This window comes from Cinclus cinclus, chromosome 7 (assembly GCF_963662255.1).
Source record: "Cinclus cinclus chromosome 7, bCinCin1.1, whole genome shotgun sequence".
NCBI lineage: Eukaryota > Metazoa > Chordata > Aves > Passeriformes > Cinclidae > Cinclus > Cinclus cinclus.
In genome coordinates this window covers 33,890,667-33,905,458 of record NC_085052.1, presented here as the reverse complement: position 1 = coordinate 33,905,458, position 14,792 = coordinate 33,890,667, and positions in this window count along the sequence as shown.

The following is a 14,792-nucleotide window of genomic DNA, read 5'->3' as shown; positions in this document are numbered from 1 at the left end:
CAGATGATGGGCAAAAATGCCTTTGGCATCCCTGGAGCAAGGTGGGGATTGCTTCTGGCTGCTTGTGGATCATTAACACCGTTAGGCCCCTAAAAATCCACCCTAATCAACCCCCCTGGCAAAAAGCTTTATTTCCCCTGTTGCTGCCTTTCCATGCAGGTGCTTGCTATGTGTCCTGGGTGATGACTGCACCAGCTCCTGGAGGCAATTCACATCCTCAGGAGCGCTGCACTGGGAAAGAGGGAGGGAGCCCTGTGGACCCTAATTTCCACAAATGGAGAAGACAAATGATGGAAAAAGTCTTGAGAGGGGCTCGCTGCTCTCGTGGTTAGCAGCTGGGCCCTAAAACAGGCTGTAATTTGGAGGGCTGGTCTATACTTCCATGACAAGAGCAAGCAGCCAAGCTGGGGGAAAATCTTGCAAGCTGAAAAACCAAGTAGAGCTGGTGAGCTTCCTGTGTTTGGGGCTGAACACAAGGTGGGCACAGTGCTGCTGGGTGCTGAGCAGCCTTGGCTCTCTAAGAAAGGGGAAATTTTTAATTTTTTTGTTAGGGTTAGGGTTTCAGCCTCCAGGTTCCTGTCGGGCTAGGGCTTTCAGGTGGAGGTAGAAGGAAACGTGTGGATGGATAGGCACTTGAGGAAATGGGGGAGCTCATCTTGTACTGCTTGTGTGAAGGGTGCTAGTGGGATCAGGGCTGCTGGGTCAGAGCAGCAGAGGGGGGCAGATTGGGGCAGAGGGGTCCAACAGTGCTTTTTGGCAGCTCTCACCTCTGTGAAGCCCCTTTGGACTCCAAGCAAGAAGTTTCTACTTTCTGCAGTAATTTTGGTTTTATTGCCTAGGGGTGAGGGGTGCTGCAAACAAGTGAAACACAGGCAGGGGTGATAAAAGGTGCAAATTGAACTGGCCTCATGCAGTCCCGGGGAAGCAGCAGTGGATGAAGAGACTTTCAACTCTTTTACAGCTCTCAGTTCTTTGTTGTAAATTGAGCTTGAGGTGTTACTGTAAGGAAAACAATAATTTTTTGATGGCTCCATTACAGTTGTGACCGTCCCCTGTGGAGAGCCCTACGGACTGGTGTTTTCTGTTCATTACACCTCACTTTGCCAAGACCTGGTTTCCTGCTGGCAAGTCTCATATCCTCCATCTTTGTTTTCCTTTATTTCCCTAAAAAAATAGCAAGGTAATTATGTTTTCCCTGCACTCTTGCTTACCTCTCCTTACCAGGGGAGACGTGCAAAAGTGATGTGGGCAGCAAGGAACCCCTGAGCTCTCACCCCTGCTACCTATGGGCCCACAGGATTTAGCCTTCTCCCCCCCACCTTCTTTATTCTTCAGGAAGATTTTGGAAAAAAGGAGGGTAGGAAGATGAGGATCCTCTGCCCACCCCTGCCCAGGAGGTCTGATGCTGCACCACATCTCTGTCAGGAATTATAATCCTAGTGGGATATCTCTCCCTTTGGTTTATCTTCGGCCCTAGCAGATGCTTTGCAGCCTTTCCACAAATGTTTGGGAAGAGAAGCCAAAGTTAGGCTCTTTTGGCAGGGTTTCCACAACAAATCCCAAGCTCCCAGGGAAGATGGATGTCATTAACCCAAGCTGAGTCCATGGAGGAGTCCTCAGGCCAGTGCCAGGGGCTGCTGCTGGGGGCTCGCCTCCAGCCAGTGGTGTAAACTGAGGAGGAAATAAAGGCTCTCCCCCATCCTTGCCAGCTCTTGTTCTCCACAAAGAGCTGGAACCCTGGCTGTTCTGACCACCACATGGAGTAGGAGGAGATCCCTTTCCTTCAGTGCTATCTGCTCTGCATTTAATGGGATTTAAGGTCCCTTGTCCATCCCTGCTCACTGTTTGTTTGGCCTTCCCTGTTTTGGCAGGGTTCCTTGCTACTTGTTTCTTCTCTTTGAAGGTCTGTGTTCAGCCACAATGAAGGGCTCCTGAATTTGGAGTAAAAAATGACCTTACTGAGCCATGCAAGGCTAGCATGAGACACCAGGGAGGTGACTCAGTCCTTTCAGTACATGTTTCCATGTTCCCAGATGCTGTAGGAAATAAACAGTAAGAGGTTAACATCAATAGTAAGACACATATAGAAGAAAATGTTGTCCTAACATTAAATCTACAGTTTAAATTGGGCAATGGCAGGAAATTTGGAATTAAGGACGGACGCTTGTCTCACGCTTCTCCATTTGCCTTGGGAAATAAAAATAATTCAGGCACAAAGTGAATGAAATGGCACTGGAAATGCCATATTACTGCATTTCCTGGCTTTTATGGCAGGGAATGAAGAAGTAAGACTAAATGAGGTCTTTTGTGTCCTTCAGTTCAAAGTGATGGCAACAAAATCCAACCAGGTCTCAGGAGTCAACAGAGACCAAGACCAGTTTTACTCAGTTTTATCACTGTGTTGTGTAGCCATGACACTGGAGAGGTTCTTCCTTTGGGGGCAATTATTTTTGTTCTTTTAGTTGAGCAGTTAATTGAAGTTTCTTTTGGTTCAGATCCACTGGGACTACTTGGATGCCAGAGGACAAGTTCAGTCCAAAAAAAAAACAAAAAAACCCCCTCACATTTATTGAGGTAGAGACATTTCTGAGGAATAGAAATATTTCCAGGTCAAAAATCAAAGTGAAGCTTTTGCAGTCTATTTGTGAGTACTGTCTGGACAGAAGGTCTGAAAATCTTGCACTATCCCAATAGGTCTGTAAGTTCTGTGTGTTCCTACAAAGTCACCTTCTGATGCTCTTGTTGAGGGCAAGGAGTGTTTGTTCAATGATCAGTGGGACAGTTGCAGAACATGAACTTCAGGATAAGGGCTGAGAAAATCAACTGAATGACCAAAAGATTTAATAGCTTTAACAACTGAGTTGTTTGCATATTTCTGGAAGGAGGTGCTGGTGTTAAGAAATCCTGTTGACAAAAGTCAGGATTCAGTTCTGTAGACTAGAAATGCCTTATCTGTCTTCTGTTCAGCAGCTAACCTGGGAGATCTCTACAAACAGCCCATTTCAGAGTGTGTTTTAGGGTGGTTCCTAAAACCCAGGAGAGGGAAAAATTAAGTTTGGAAAGTATGTTGGCTGGGCTCTGGGTGAGAGATACATGGGGGAAACAGCACCATCTCAGCATGGAGTGGTTTGGAACACAGACAGAAGTACCAGGAAGGCCTTTGGACTGGAAATGTTTCATGTGTGTTACAGCCTTAGCTCTTTATCCTCCTTTTTCTGAAGAACCGTCTGTGTGGACGTTTGGAGATTATGCTGTTAGCTGAACAAACAAAAGGGATTAAGGCTGGGCTGGTTCATTTTTCCACCCTCCACCCATCTTGGAATTCATTACCATTCATTGCCACTAACCAAAATAACAAGGGGACCAGCCGTGCACAGCGCTGCTTCGTCTGTCCCAATTTCCACGCAGCAGCACATTTGTCCATGAAGACCACCAGACAGACATAGCCATAGGAAAGGAGCCAAGCTTCCCCAAAATGGCTTGGTCACGCCAGGATCCCAACACAAGACCAGATTCTTTTCACCAGAATCAAAAAGGGTTGAGGGATGTTAATTTTATATTTGCCTGTATGTATATAAATGTGTGCATGTGCTCACATTTAAATGCACATATGTCGTGGAAAGGTCTGAGTTTGGTCTTGTCTGACTTTTGGGCATGAAGTCAGTTGAGTCACTACTTGAGTCTGCTACAGTCCTCTCTGTGACCTGTTCTTCCTGCTGGGGTCAACTTGAAGAGCCACCCTTGAGGTCCTTTTTTCTGCCTCCACACATGGGAAGGTACAAGCGTGAATGGGAGAAGATGATCAAAGAGCAGCTGTTATGTTTCCAGATGCCAGGAAGGATGAAAGCAAACCTCCTTCCACTCTGCCTTTGTGGGGGGTATCTGATGGGATGTGACATCTAAGCCTGTGGATGTCTGGTGAAATAACTCCAGGCAGTGCATGGGGACACTCATCTCCCTCTGTAACCAGGGGGAGAGCAAGGGAGCTGTTCCTACATGAGGTCAATCCCTCAGGAGCCCACCAAGAGTCTCAGGGAGATCCTCAAAGTGTGGGTAAGGCACGTTTTTAATGCCTCACAGCAGCTTCCCTCCACGCTGACCCTACCTGCAGCTGAGCTGGGTTGTGACCAGAAAGGCAGTGAGGTCCTGGAGAGCAAAACCAGCATCTGGCTCCCATGCTGACATTCCATGGGGATATGTCACAGCCCTCCAGTGATGGGGCCTGAGTGTGTTTCCTGCACCAGTGTGAAGATTTTGGTATGCTGCTTGAGGTGGTCTGGGAATTTATCTGCCTAAAAATTTGGCTGTGGTGTCTGAACCAGGGGTCCAAAAAATTGTTGTGCATGCAACTCTGTGATGGCTCAGAAAATGCTGCCGATGGAGCCAAATTCCTTCCTCCAACTTGCATGCAAACAACCCACTAATTTCACTGGCAGTTGAATGTGCATATCTGAGTGCAACATTTGGCCAAAAGCCCTTGAGCAGAAGTTTTAGCATAATCACCACCCCCCCCCAAAAAAAAAAAAAAAAAAGATGGGGGGGAATTAGGGGAATTACAAGTGGCATTTTGCAGAGAAAGAAGGATAAAAAAGCAGAAATCAAAGCATTGAGAAGCTTTCCAGTAACAAAACTCTTCTGAGTTCTTTAAACAGCACAATAGCTATTGATGGGTAAAAAATAAAACAGGACAGTATATCCTCTTGAATTTATTCTGGTCCCAACAGGCTGTCCTTGGCATTTTTTTCGGAATAAACCCTTGAGTAAACATGTTGTCCGATGTGGAAAAGACACTGAGCATGTCATAGAAGCAATTTGTAAAATGTTCTGGGAGACACACCAATGCTGTCAGGGCCAGGGAGCTGCTTAGCTTCACTTTGATTTACAGATAAATACAGTGTGTCTGGGGCTTCCAGTTGCCGACTGTGCGGGCAAGCTCCTGATTACCTGCTGCGTTCTGACTCCGTGGGATTAATTGGGACCACCAGGAAGGGTGGCAGCAAGAGTAACCCTCCTGATTGCATCCTGTTGTAAGGACTAAGGAGAAGAGCTTGTGTGGCAAGGTGGGGCTCAGCTTCTCCCATCCTGGGACGGGGGGCATAGAATAAGATGAAAGGTAAAGAGGACATTGTAAAATGGGGATTTTCTGGTTGTTCTCATCTCTGAGTACTGAATGTGGCTGGCTGTGTCTGCCTGTTTTTTAACTGTGATACATGTTTTAGTGTATTTGGGGGTTTCTGCAGGTTAATGAAATGAAGCAAGTAACCTGTTGAGATATATTGGTTTTTATGGCATAATGAAACCTGCATAGCACATTTGCCCTTCAAGCCTGTGGTGCAGAAAAATAAATGCTGGAGTAGCCTGGAAAGGGCTGTCTGGGACCTGGCTTTTATGGATGAGGGGATCAATAGAGGAGGGATGGGGCTGTCTGAAAAATAAAAGTACAAATATAACTCATGCAGAGTGATGAACCACCAGGGTTCTGATGGCTGTCAGTTACTGGACTTTGCCTCTGGAAATGGCTACTTCAACACAGAGCAGGAGTGTGTTTCAAGTGTAAAAAAGTGTCAACTTTTAGTACAAGGTCACAGAAAAGCTAGGATTGTAGAAAGGAGAAGGGAAGCCAGGAAGTTATGCCATGAAAAGTAGCTTTGCACTGAGTTGTTTATTTATTTATTTTTAATATGCCTCAGCAAAGTTATGAAAAAAAGTACAAGTAGATCAGCTGGAAGTGTTGTAATAGTGAAGAGAACCTCATGCAGATGGAAAGAGGAAAATAAGCACTATGTGTGCATGGGGAGAATGGGGTGAGGTGAAATTGCCTGCTTACAGGTGATGCTTCACTGTACTGCTCTCATGGTGCAGGACAGTTCTGCACAGGAAAGTGATTCCATGAGTCCCCAGAGAAGAGCTGTAGAGTTTTTGTCCAGTTCCAAGTGCTTCTTGACATGCAGCAGGTTTGGATCATGATCCTCCACCTTGTAGTCCCTGATTTTTCTAGTCCTGATCTTCAGTTTGCAGCTCCTGCCTTCTGTGAATAAAGCCAAGACAGCATCACTTTCTACCCTTTGCTCCCAGCAGGTACTACGCTCCTCATGTAGGAGATTTTCATTTGGGAAGAGACATTTTCAGAGGCACTTCGGGTTTCTGAGGTTTGGGAAGGAGTGTGTGAAAGCACCCTCTCACCCCTATGGACAGCAAATCATCTTTACCATCCTACAATTGCTTGCAGCTGGAGGGATTTGTCAGTGGGTTCCTATTCCAGACAGGTTTCTGAAAAGTTTCGCTTTCTCTTATGAAGATGCTGTGACCCCAGCCATGGGGAGTCCCCTTGGTGCAGCTGCAGCAGGAGCTGTCATGTGCAGGGTAGACTGGATGCACAGGCTTGGCCATCAGAATCTGAGGTAATAGGGCTGGTATTCACTGTCTGCCTCCCCCATGGCTGCCCTTAGCATTACTGACATCAAAAACCAACTGATGACACCTTTCCTTCTCCTTTTCCCTTTGTTTTTTTTTTTTTTTTTTTTCCTTCTGAAGAGGGTTAAAGAGTGTGTCCCTTCCACAGGTCTCTTCTCCACCAGCTCACCTCCCTCCCTGCCCTCAATCGAAGACAGCTGCCAGGAAATATTTCTGCTGTTTAGCTGAAATGGAAACACATGGAGGTGGTGGGAGGGAAGGAATGGCAGTGTTTATAATGTAATTACTGTCATTTTGTGAAACTCGGGTTGAGGTGGGGAGAGGGGTGTGTTGAGCATGAGGGCGCATCTGTGCACGGGGTGAGACCCCCCAGAGATGGCAGCTGAGGTGAAGCACTACAGCCCTCAGTGGTCTCTGTGAAGAACAGGCTGCTCCTTGAGCACAGACACCGGCTTATCCCAGGTATCCAGGCCACCGAGGCTGAGCAGGTGCCCAGGGATGGCAGCAGGGCTGAGGGGTCCCTGAGGAGAGGCAGGAATACTCAGGGATGGTGGTGAGGCTGAGGGCTGTGGACACAGGCAGGAATGCCCAGGGATGGGGCTGAGTGGTCTCTGAGGTGGGAACTGCCTCGGGTCTGGCCAGTTCCAGCCCATTCTGGCAGCTCAGCCCAGCTCTTCAGACCTGGTGTGACACCTTGGGCAAACTGAGGTAAGGAAGGGTGAAAATGCTGGAAAATAGAGAGGAATGAGTGGAATAAAACATCCCAGTGAGCCCCAGGGGGGTTGAGGAGGAGGAGGTGGGGTCCTACCCTGCTACCTGGGAGAGGAGACACCATGGTGGAGATGCTGTACACGCCTCCCAATTTTCTTCTTGTCCTGATGAGGAGTGTGATTCTGTGGGTGACAGCCGGGCACCTGCGACCCAACACAACCTGAGTCTGGGTCGCATCATTTATGTGAGGAAAAGGAGCCCAGAAGTGTGAGTTTCATGTGTATGGCTGTGGGTTCAAGTGACAGACACTGAGGGGTCAGCTCAAGCCCTGCACACCCCACTGCGGGGTCCACCCAGAGCTTTCTCATTCTGTTTTCTCATTGCAAGGGAAGTATTTGGGTGGGTTTTCAGTTTCAGATGCTCTGATGGCAACACAGTTTTATCATGTCAGGAACCCTGTAATGTGTTCATTTTCTGGGGCAAGAAGGTGTTTTGTCTAAGAAAGGAGGGAGAAAAGCCGCTTTGGCACTTGCAACTTACAACGCGCATTTTGTGAGACAATCGGTTTTGACTACAGGATAGATTTGATAGATGTGTGCAAAGTTAAATGAAGATAACGTGATTTTATTGCAATTGTGATGTAAATTGAGACACAGCTCTGCCAAGAAAGGTATCCCTCCCTCCGGTATATTGCAGAATTGCATATAGTTCATGACTGTGCAGATTAGTTGGCTTAGGGCTAAAAGGGGATATTGAAGACTACTTCTTTGGATCATTCATTGTGGTTTTGTCCTCGTGAGGCTGGGAGCGTGAGGCAGCTCAATGGACTGATTTGCTGTTAGCACAGCTCTGTTTTTTTTCACCAGAAACAATATTTAACTGCTTAGTGTCTGGCTTCAAACTGAAAGAGGAGAGATCTAGGTTGGGAAGAAATTCTTAGAGGGTGATGAGGCCCTGGCACAGGCTGTCCAGAGAATCTGTGGCTGCTCCTTCTCTGGAAGTGTTCAAAGCTAAGCTGGGCAGGGCTTAAAGAAACCTGATCTAGTGGAAGGTGTCCCTGTTTGTGGGAGGGGGTTGGAATGAGATGATCTTTAATGTCCCTTCCAGTCCAAATCATTTCGGGATTCATTCTGTGATTCTGTGCCCTTTCCACACCGCTCCCCACAACAACCCTTGCATGGTTCTTTGGAAGGGTAGCCCCAAGAAATGTGCCAGATGAGAGTACTTGGGCTTTGATCCCCAGCGGGTGCTTCGTGGTGGGGTAGGGTGGGAGTGGAAAAACCTGCAAACTAGGCTCTGTCTAACTGGAGGCAGAGCAAGAAGAGGGAGCTGGTGACCCTGGTGTATGGTAGGCAACAGCTTGGCATGAACACCTGCTGTTGAGACCATACCATTCCTAGAAACTGCACACAATTTATATAAATAGTTGGGGTGTGAACTCCAGGCCAGAGTGGGATTTTTAGTGGCTCTTGCCAGCAGTGTTTGTGAGGACTCTCGTTGATTCTGAGCTGTGTCTGACATAGACACAGCGGTGCGGCTAGGCAATAGGCTTTTGCCAAAAAGCATAATCAATTTTTCATTATTTCTTTCTGCATTTGGGCTATTATTTTCCTCAAAGACATCACTGTTTTCCTTCATTTGTCCAAAGGCACCAAACAAACAAGCCTTCAAAGTGAAACAAGCTTGAGTTTTCTCTCAGGAAACTTGTTCTCCCTATTTTCAGAAACCAGTTCTCTCAAGTCCCTGCTGCTGGGCCTCCCAGTCCTGTTCAAGGGGAGAATCAAAGGGGACAGGGCTTGGTGGGAGCTGTTTATAACCTGAGAGTGTTTGGTGCTGCAGTCCTCATGCTTTCCAAAATGCCAATTTTTGGGGGAAATTGCCTGAATTTGGCTTGGATCCTACTATGTAGCTGCCTGGTCCTGCAGACTTTGAATTTTTTTTAATCCTGTGGAGCAGTGAGCATCAGCCCTGGAGCTCCTTGCACACCTGCAGCTATTGCTCATAGTTTAACTTGTCAGTTCTTCTGCATATGTTATTTTTATCACATCTGCTTTTGCACACATTATGTGATTTACTCCACAGAGAATCCAAGGACTTGGCCACAGCATCACAGGAGTCAAAGGTAGCGCCTTTTAGGACCACAGTGTCCCTTGTGAAGTCAGCCAGGGAAACATTGCATGCCTGCAATTATCCCAGACAGAGGGCAGTTTCAGAGAGGTGTGGGCAGGGAAGTGAAACCAAAACAAAGTATTCCTTTCAAGTAATACACGGGCTCTGGCTTTGCTCGTGTGTACTCCCTGCAGTTGTTTGGGCCTCAGCCGAAGTGGGTGTAAAGTGCAACCACTCAGATTTGATGGTGTTTTGCAGTTCCTTGCTAAAAGTGTGTCCCTACAAGAGGTGCTGGGAAGTGGAGGCTGGGGAGATGCCTGGGTACTGTTTGGTTGTGTAGTGGAGACCTGGCAGCAGATGTGCCAGCCTCTGCTGGGTGTTGCTCAACACCTTGGCTCTCCCAGACAAAAAAATGTGCCTGGCTGAGCCTCTCTTTCCAGCCAGCTGCTGTGGTCATGTTCTTGTGTAAGGGCAGTGCTTGTTACAAGTGAGTCCACCCACTCAGCTGCAGCGTGGGCTTCACTAAAGCTTTTCAGAAGCAATCTTGCCCACCTACAGAATGACTGACAATCCTCTTCTTTGCAAACTCTGGCTGTCCAGAGACCATGGCCCCAAGAAAGCTTGTTCTTAACCTTTTCCCAAAGAGCTAATTTCGGTGCCATGCATGCTGCTAGGCTGACAGAACCCCTGAAAACATGGAGGAACTTGGGAAAGGCACAGAGTCATTGCAATGGAATGGTTGTTCTCCTGTCAGCTTCAATGCATTGAGAGTGAGGGAGACTTACTCAGTGGTGTCCCTAAGGGCTTCTCGGGTCACCCCTAGCACAGTCCACTGCCTTTCCCTGGATAACACATGGCACATGTGTCTTGGAGGTGTGTGATGAACATAAACAGGCTTTTAAGTCATGTCCTGGTTGACAGGAACCTTTCCAGACCTGGGGGAGGATGCCTTTGTGGGCACCAAGACTTGCAAAGTAAGGGCTTGATAAATTTGCCTTGTAACTCCTTGTGGCTGACTGTTTATTCATCTCTTTCTTTCTTTGACCCTTGTCAGCAGTTTATCTTAAGGCAATTTAGAGCGGCCTTGTTTGTTTCCCTGGGGAGGAAAGGGAGGAATACTCCAAGAATGAAAAGCTTTCATTGATCACCAAAGGCCACCAAGCAATAGAGCAGCAGAGGTGGGAAAAACACCAAGTTGTCTGTCCATCAGAGCCCTAGGATTATACCTGCCTTGCAACAAAATGGCTTAAAGGACAAAAACGTCACAGGGACTGAGAGAAAGCCACGGACTGTCTATCTGAGGCCACCCTCTTGCTCAGATCACTCCTGTCTCTGCTGAAGACAATGGGCATCTTCCAGTGCTGTTTCCCTGCAAGTGGTCAGCCCCTGGCACTGCACCTGCCTGTGAGATAGTTGTGTCTCAGCCCCAGCTGCTGCTCCCACCAGCTCCCTAAGCTGGACATGTGGAACACTGCAACTCGGAAACCTGCTCCCAGCCACTTTGGGGGCTGCCTCAAGGCACTTGCCACCTTGCCTCACAAAGTCCCTAACAAAGCAAACGGCAGCCCAGGCTTGTTGCTGTCAGTGGCAGGATTTTAACACCTTGCGGCTGTCAGCAATGTTAGTGTCCCATGCACAGCGTGCCACGTTACAGCCATAATCTGGCTGTAACCTAAACCAGCCTCGAATATATCCTTGATTCTATCCTGGCAGGACACAAGAGAATCTAAATTCAAAAGCAGCATGGCATTTGCCTTCTTAAAATTGTTTCTTTATTTGCTGTAGTGTTGAAAAGTTTGAACAAGTCTAGCAGAGAGAAAAGACAATCTGAAAGAACTTTCCCAGGAAGACTAATTCCAAATCTGGCAGTTACAAAGCTGCTGCAGCTGTCAGATAGGCTTCTAGGAAAAATAACAGGACAGCAGGGCAGAGCTGACAGCTGAACTGGTACAGGTGACAAAAAGCGATGGTGCCTTACCAGGGATTGAAGTGACCATTAGCCTCTCATAGGGTGTAAAAAATCAAATTGCATGCCAGAGTGTGCTTTGGACAAAGCTGAATTAGGACCTGAATGCACTGGGATATCGCTGGTGAATGCAACTGGATTTTCCATCTGGAAGGCATGACTGTCTGGCCTAGAAGCCAATTTAAAGAACAAATTAGATCTGGCTGTTTGTCAGAGTCTCCTCCTCGAAATGCAGTAAGGACAGGGTGGTTATATAATGTAAACCATTCTCAGTAGTTTAGTGGTCCTGAGACAACAAACAAGCCAAGGAGGGAAAAATTGGTTTGCAGAATTCAAAGCCGAAGGAGTTCAGCTGAGGAATTCAGTCCGCATGATCCAGCAGAGATGTGTGCTGCTATTCCTGTATGTCTTGAAAGGAAACTGCCACCAGATCCTCTGCTATTTTCTGTCCACAGGGCCCTACTGATAGGCGTGATATTTCAGCCCCTGCACTGAAGCCCTGCACTCCAAATATGCAGGGACAGTTGTGTGCAGAGCCAAGCACTGTTCCCCTCTGCTGGGGCGCCAGTGGGAGGCAGCTCCTTCCTCACCAACGCATACCAGAGCCCTCAAGAAAAGGCAAGCCTCTGTGCATAAACATGGGTTGAGGTGGCTTTGCCCTGATCCATCACAATATCCACTGGCACAGGTGGGATGGGCAGTTCAGAAAGAATTTCTTCACCTAAAGGGTTTCCAAGCACTGGAAACGGGCTGCCCAAGGAGGTGGTGGAGTCACCATTCCTGGAGATTTTCAAGGAATGGCTGAGTGTGTCACTGAGTGCTATGGTTTTTGTGGCAAAGAGGTGATCGGACAAAGGTTGGGCTCCATAATCTTGAAGGTCTTTTCCAACCTAAATGATTCTGTGGTTTGCAAGGTGTGTGGTAGGCAGCAGTCCCTGCAATCAAGGGGTTCCATGCTGTCTCCTTGCTGACCCTTCTTAAAGCAGAGAAGCTTATTTTTAGTCACTGTATTGGTAGCAGCATGTGCCCAAATTAAAGAAAAATATTTTTTGAGCCTGAAGGAAGTGAACCACCACTTCAGAGTGATACCCTTTATGGGCTATTGCAAGGGTCTGTTTACTACTTAATACTGATTTAGTAATTATATATGCTTTACTTCCCGCTGTTTGTAATCATCAACAGGCCTCTCAAACTTGAAGAAGGTACAGAGCCTGCACGCAAAGTGTGTTTTATTGAGGAGAAAGCACTGATTCATTGAGGAGAAAGAGCAAGAACGTTACAGTGCATCCAGGAGGGGTTTCAGATGCCTGAGGTAAAAAAGGAGTGCTTGGCTTAGCTATGTGGACAGTGAGTTTTGTGGTCGGAGGACCCAGCTCTCCCCTTTTCTCATTGGCACCTGTCACAAGGCTCTCCCTTTTTCTGGACTGGCATAAATCTAGAATGACTACACTGATGTCAGGCTGGTATGAGACCTAAGTGCTGAAGACTAAGGAAGCTAGACAAAGCTTTTGCCCCATTGACTTTAATGAGTCCCAAATGAGAAGGATTTTGGACCCTTTCTCTTGAAACAATTTTGTTTATTGTCACTGAACTTTAGACATGCCCTTTGGGTGCCCAGCCTGATGGAGATGCTACATCCTGGAGTACTGCAGCCATCTGGTCTTGCCAAGTGTGCCTTTGGGATAGAAAAGCATCTTTCCACACTACCCCTGTGATGCTGCTAAAAGGAGGTAAAGGGCCCAGTGGCAGCTAAAAAGAGACTCAATAGATGGCTGACCATTTACTGATAGAGCTGCTTTTGATAAAACAGGTTAACTACCCTACCAGGGAGGATTTACATCAGGTGCTATGAAGGAAATGGTGACGGGAAGGAAAACTCTGCCCACGGGGCCATGCTGCTCTCTGACACCATCAATCTGCTCTCAGGCTCACATCCTTCCTGCTTCACTTTGCTATCCTCTCCCTCGCACTGGGATGCAGGAGTGACCCGTGGGGGGCAGAGGGCACGAGTGAGGGCTTTGCCCTGTGCAGGGGAAGCAGTGAGGCTGCAGGACGACGTTAGCAGGGCTCCTTGTCTCCTGGCTTTCCTCCGCGAGTAATTTCCAGGGAAATTGGACCCGACTCTGTTCCATTAGCCACTAACCTCTCGTCCGCTCGGCCTGTCTTTTGCATTATGATGGAGCAGAGCTGCCTTGTGAGCTGCTGTCAGGCTCTGAATCAGCTTTGATAAAAGACCAAGTGTTGGAATGAGAGGAAGTATTTACCTAAAGTTGTTTTCAATTTCCTGAGCTTGCTATAACCATTCTCCTTCGCTTCTGGATTCCAAAACAATCAGTCTTCTGGGGGAGCCTTGCTTCATTACTTTTGCTTCCCCCAGTGCAGTTGACACTTAGTCTGGGTTTCCCAATCCTCCCAGCTCTGATTCATTAACTTCAAAGCTCCTACAAATCTGCTGCGGGTTTCCCGGCTGCTGGCGCAGGGATACGCGCCTGCCCCGGCACCGTGGGGTTTGGTTTTCCTAGTTGGGGCTGTGACACAGCTCTGCCTCCCTCCCCCTCTGCACGTGGCATCTGGGCTGGACCCAAGGTTTTGGGATTTCCGGCTCACCCCATAGGGGTGTTCTCCCTACATACGTTGACTGGTTGTCCCGGGTTGGCGGCAGCTTGAGCCTGATCTGCACCTGCCAAAGCTGAAGAGGAAGGGTTTTCTCAGCCATGCGCGTAGAAATAGGTAGTGGAGGATTGACAGAGGTGAGGGGGAGGCAGGAGGAGGGTGGGCTTTGGGGTGGATGGAATAGCCCAGCTGTGCAGTGAGGCTGAAGGCATTTGGCAGTAGCTCTTCACTAAACTGTTCAATGGTAAATTTAAATGCAGATCAGTGCTCTGGCTTATCAGTCCCATACAGTGCCAATGCACTGTGGTGAACACCTCGGTGCACAAGTGACTAACAGAGCATACAATGCCTAAGCTTGGTTTTAATAGAGGGAGGTTTTCTGCTCAGCAAGGGGCTGAGGGAGTTGCTGTGGGGAACAGAGGAGCTTTTTCTCAGAGCCCCAGCCTTGGGATGGAGAATGTTATGCCCTGATGGTTTCATGCATGAAAATCTCACCCTTATTTTTCCACCTGGATGAGAAGATTTTGAGTGCTTGCTCTTTGCTACAGCTAAAGCTTCGTACTGCTCTAGCTGTGCTGAGAGACTTTAGCAATGCTCTGCACCAGGATTTCCCAGGTTCACCAAAACAAAGAGTTTGCAAAGCAACTCTCGCAGTGTAGGTACACCTCTGTAATGAGCAAAACCCATGTCCTGCAGGCTGCTGTGGGAATTCTTAGGCTTGCAAGATGCTGGGGAATAGTGCTGAAGGGATGGAGGCTTTTTCTTGTCCTATTTGTAGCAATGTTGTTCTTCTTAATTTAACTTCTCTTTCCCACCCAGGCTCTGCAGGAGCCAAGGTAACAGCAAAAAACAGGCTAGCAGAGATGACCATCTCTGCAGAATCCAGGGGCACCAAAAATTAAAAATCAGCCCCAAACAAGGGGGAAAAAGCCCAGCAACAAACCAAAAACCAAAGAACTGCTGCAAAGAAATAAAACTT